This window comes from Lissotriton vulgaris, chromosome 4_1, assembly GCF_964263255.1.
Source record: "Lissotriton vulgaris chromosome 4_1, aLisVul1.2, whole genome shotgun sequence".
NCBI lineage: Eukaryota > Metazoa > Chordata > Amphibia > Caudata > Salamandridae > Lissotriton > Lissotriton vulgaris.
The window spans coordinates 1,758,274,758-1,758,279,900 of NC_141691.1; the positions used below are offsets into that span (position 1 = coordinate 1,758,274,758).

Consider the following 5,143-nt stretch of genomic DNA (forward strand, 5'->3'; position numbering starts at 1 on the left):
CCATCTTCTTTGGTGTTGGCCTATTTTTTGTCACTGCGCTCTGTTGTGCTGGTTTCGGTGATGGAGTGGGGCTGGGGGTCCTCTTCCTCTCTGTTCCTGGTCCTGGTTCCCGTTGGTTCCTTCAGTACGGTTCTGCCTCCCAGGGCTTTGGTCGGGTTGGGGCTGCTGTGTCTCTTTCGGTTGTTCCCCTTGCATTCTGTCATTCCTCTCTTCTTGGTGGGTGATTTTGGCTTCCCTAGGTATGGGAGTCACCTGTTTTTCATGTTCCCATCCGTCCAGCTGATCAGAGGATTCCTGCGTTTTGCAGTGGTTGGGTTCCGTTTTCTGTTTTTAGGTATTGCCTTTCAGCCTCTCTCCTGCTCCTCAGTTTTTTCCCATGGCGCCTGCTGTGGGGGTTTGCTGTCCTGGTTCCTGTTTCTGGGGTCTTATTGGGTCTGGCCGTTCCTCGTCTGGTTCCTGTTAGAGGGCTTCAGTTTCTGGGTCCCGTTTGACGGTTTGCGAGGAGCTGTTTTCCCAGTGCTCGCTTCGGTGGCTCATATGCAAATATATTGAATGATATTGGGAGGGTTGGCATGGCCCCTGCGCATGAATGACACGCAATATCGTGAGGCGTTCCATATGTCCGGATCTGTTCTCTGCCCTTTTGGCTCTTCTACGGGTCCTGCTGGGTCACCCTTCTGCCCCGGCTCGGGGTTGATTGTGGGTGCGGAGGGTGGTGGTTGCCTCCACTTCTGTGGTTCCTTGGGCTCTCCTGCACCTCGTGTCATTGGTGTTTCTTCTGTTGCCTTGTTGGGTCCTTGTCCATGCTAGTTACAGGGGGATGGTTCCTCTTTCCCCTGTTCTGGTTCCTTTTTTGGTCTGGTGGGTTTGCTCTCTCAACCTGCTGTGGGGGGTGCGTTTCTGCTTCCCTCTCTCCTCTTGTTGTCCGCTGACGCCTGTTCTTGGGGTTGGGGGCCTGTTGGAGTCCTTGGTAGCCGGCTAGTCTGTTGTTCATGCTGGCATTCCGGTGACAAGTTGTTGTTTGGGCCTTCTTAGGGGGTTTTGGTACGTGTCTCTGTTCCTGCTGGCTTCCGTGTTTTGTGTCTGGGAGGCATCTTCTCTGTTGGCTTTCAGGGGGTCTTGGGTTCAGGTCCCTGTTCAGGCGGTTGGTTTCTTTAAAGAAAATGTACTCTAATTGTGCATTCTTTAGGTGGCTTGGACCGCTTCCTCCCGTCCTCTGTTTGGTGCTGTCTGGTGCTCGTTTCGGCGGGACATATCCTTATATTGGAACAATACGCAGGTGCTTGGAATGACCCCTGCGCTGGGATGACATGCTGATTCATGTAGCGTTCCCTCTGTATGTTCCTTTGTTCCGGGTCCTATTGTCTTTGGTTTGGCCTTGTTTCTACCCCTCCTGTTGCTCTTCTCCCCCGGTTTTTGCTCCGGGGTAGTCTGTCCTCAGGGGTTGCTCTCTTGCTTCCATGGCCTTCAGGCTTTCTGTATGCCTTCCCTCCTGTTTTCTCCTCCCGGGGATCCTGCAGAGGTTTGGAGGGGGGGGTGTCGGTGTTGTTGGGTTGGCCTCGCTGTCTTTGGTTTCCGCTCCTGCTGCTGATGGGGGGGGTAGGATTTGGCCGGCCTTCCTTGCCTCCAGCTCTGGTTATGGGTCCGCAACTGTCCTTGCCCTATCTTTTTCACTTTCTTGTGACTGCCTGGATCTTGTGCAGATGTCTTTGGCGCCTTTGGGCTGTTCTTCTGTGGTGGCCTGTGGAGTGTGTTGGTCGCGTTGGCCTCCGCTCTTTGGAGCTGTGATGCACGTTGGGGCTCTTTTGTTTCCTGGTGCTCTGCTCTTAGTCGGAATCAGTGCTGGGGTCTCTGTTTCTGTGCTGGATTCTCCAGCTTGGGTTTTTTGTTGGGCTTTTTCCCCTTCCGCTTTGTCTGCTCGTTGACGGCGGTTTGTGCTTGTCGGGGTCTTGGGGCTTCCTTGGTGGTTTTTGCCCTTTGGTGAGTCGGCTTCTTCTGAGCTTTGTGCTTTGTTGTCCGCGATCTCCTGTACTCAATTCTTCTTGGGCCGTTGTCTGCTATTTTGCGTACCCTTGTTGGTGGCAGACTTGTTGTGGTTGTCCGCTACAGTGTTTTTTTTTTTGTTGGCCTTGGCCTTCGCTCGTCGGTTGGCTGAGTTGGGTGCCTTGCTCGTTTTGTATCCTTCTTTGCAGTTTCTGCTGGTTTGTGTTGTTTTGCGGCTCATTCCGGCTTCACTGTCTGTTTCTTCGAGTGTCCTTTTGCAGCTGGAGGTGTTGCTTCCTGATTTGCCTGCTGAGGGGGTTTCTCCTGTTACTCTTCTTGGGTGTTCGCAGAGCTCTTCTGCTTCGCCTCCAACGTTCGCTCCAGTTTCGAATTTCTCCTGCCCTGTTTTTCTCCTGTGGGTCCTGTGTCTGCTTCCTTGGCTGAGGCGGCGGGGTCTCTATCCAGGAGATTTGTGGGGCAGCCATTTGGCGTTCCCATCACACTTTTGTGTGACATTCTCGGCTTGATGCTTTCCTTGCCTCTTTTGAGGATTTCTGTTGGCGTCTTGTTACGCTGCTGTTCAATGGTACTTTATTGTTTGAAGTTTTGTACTTTTGCGTGGATCCCTGGTGTCCTGCGTTTTTTTCTTATTGGTTCTCTGCATGTGAGTTCCTCACGTAGTAAGGACTGGGATGGGGAGGACCTATGAGGGGGTAATGTCTTATTACTTACCAGTAATCTTCATTACTCCGATTAGTGTCCTCCCCGTCCCAGTCCTCTTCCCTCCCTCCCTTCCGCTGTGTTCGTGTCTAAGTCTTGTTGATAACAGGCATGGCGGTGGCGGTGGGTGAAAGGGGATTATGTATCCTTCAAACTTTGGATTTCTGGCGTTTTCATTGATTGGGTGAAGGCAGGACTGCCTCACGTAGTCAGGACTTGGACAGGGAGGACCCTAATCGGGGTAATGAAGATTACTGGTAAGTAATAAGACATTTCCGCAGACTGCCACATCATGGTCCAACATGGCATGGACTGTGAAGACCTTGCCGTGCTGGAACTGGGCGTGCATGCACATAGGGTGCCAGCAGTTTCATGGAGTAAGAACCTCCAAGAGACGGCTTGCGGTTAGGAAACTCGTAATATGCATGGGGGTGCCACAGCAGCTTTGCCAGCATATTGTGAGCTCCTGACAGGCCTGCTACCACCGGAGAATGCGGTTCCCAGGTGGTTGTGGTGTAAGCTGCACAATGGCGCAATTTTCCCTTTTCCAGCAGACATCATCAATAATCCCTGCTTTTATTTCAGGACCAGAAATGCAAGATACTTATTTCTCCCTTATGAACACCTAGGCAGCTTGAGCATCAAACTGCTCAAAACAATACGTTTTGACCTTCAGTGGGGGTGGCATCTATGAGCATGGAAGCTGTGCCTAACAGGTTAGTGCACCAGATATTGCCTTTATATGACCCTGGTCTGCAAGGTGCCAGGCTACCTTCCCTTCTCAGTTCTGTGAGGGAGAGGGTCTCTTACATGATAATATACATAATGTTGATGTAGGTTTAGTAGTCTGTTCTCTCCAGACAACGAGTTCTCTTATGTAATGAAGATGTAAGTGACTGATGCATTTAGTAATTCTGTTGCAAATGCACCTCTAAATAGAAGAGCCAGGTCTAGCAAAATTCAATATTCTGGTTAATGTGTTGGGGAAAGCTGATCCTCTGCTGTAGCAAGAGCAGAAAGTATGTTGCATAATTAGATCAACTGTGCTTTTCTCCAGGAAGGAACAATGCAACAGTATTTACGTAAAAAATGGAACTGGATCGCAAAGTGTTTCAGACTGGGTCCTCTCAAAGCATGGTTTTCTTTTATGCAATCCTATTTTAAATACAGCTGGTGTTGCAGAAGTATCCTGTTGGCCCCGATGCTGACATGCTAGAAGAACACAGAAGAGGATCTCTTAGAAGCCGGAGTTCCAGCACGCACCGTTTATTGTCAAGTGCGCGACCCGGACCTCCCTTCTCCCACGTTAAGCCAAGATAGGACACTGTCCGGACAGCCCTGCTCACCCCCTTAGTAGCTTGACACTAGCAGCCAAGGTTATCTCCGAGGCATGAGTGTTCAGTATGTGCAACCATGCCCACAGCAACCTCAATGATGTCACCACACAAGGACTCCACACAAGTGTGCATTAAAGGAGTATACTTTATATAAAAAGATATACAAAATTACCACACAATACGACTTCCACGCATATACAATGGGCAATATTGTTTCCGGTGGGTTGGGTGGTTCAAATTCCCAACCACCACTTCTAATCAACAGTTACGCTGACTTGTAACCGTTCTCAACAGGTTAGGTACCCCCCTGAGTTCGTTAAGCACCTCTAGTGTCAGACATTGTTCGATAGTTCATTGGCAGCAAATATGCAAAGTGTTATACAACTGTTTTTAGAAGTGTGCGACCGGTTGGCCCCAACACGGATCAACTATCACACCCAAGTTCCACTCCGGACCCTGGCCCCTGTACTGCCCCGTCCGGGACCAGCATGGAGCGAAATCTGGGCCGGAGCAACAGCCACACACAGCTGCCAGCAGGCCGAGAGAGTGTCCCTCCGTGCCCGCACCCCGCCTCAGGAGATGATCCACTTTACCTGGGGGGGCGCGACCCCACTCTCCTCTCCTGCCGCAGCGGCTTGGCCTCACTCCAGAACCTTATCACCATGGGCAAGGCACGCTCGGGCTGATAGTTCAGCTTCTGCGTGGCTGCCGGTCCGGGCGGCCAACGTTCAGCACAAACTCCTTCCACGAAGCCTTCCACCTGATGCTGGTGCTACTTCACATTGCCTTTGAGAGCCCTATCACCTGGCCCTCCTCTCCAGCGCTGTTAGGATTTCTTGGCTCCCTGGTGCTCATCGCTCCCCGGTACTCCTCACTAGTACCTTCGATGGCACCTTCGACACGCACCCCCAGCGCGTCCGAGACTCGCTCCGTCTCCTGGTGCACCCGGCCTTCCGCCGCTCTACACTAATGCCCGGATCGCACCACAACATGCACACTGGACTCTGAGTCTCGCCTCACCACCACACGCTGAGCCGGGTGTCGGAGACTCACTCCTTCTCAGTGCCCACGATGTCCCGGCACTCTCCACGTGTGCCTAGACT

The 5,143-nt window shown here is 51.9% G+C and overlaps 2 non-coding genes across 2 annotated transcripts; both read left to right on the forward strand.

The window, feature by feature from the left end:
- The first annotated feature begins 516 nt into the window (after positions 1 to 516).
- Positions 517 to 624, forward strand: LOC147724521 (U6 spliceosomal RNA). The gene has a single exon (XR_015295409.1). It is a non-coding gene; the product is annotated as a U6 spliceosomal RNA (small nuclear RNA).
- A 609-nt stretch (positions 625 to 1,233) lies between these two features.
- LOC147724522 (U6 spliceosomal RNA) lies at positions 1,234 to 1,340 on the forward strand. Its single transcript, XR_015295417.1, has one exon. It is a non-coding gene; the product is annotated as a U6 spliceosomal RNA (small nuclear RNA).
- Positions 1,341 to 5,143: the final 3,803 nt, after the last annotated feature.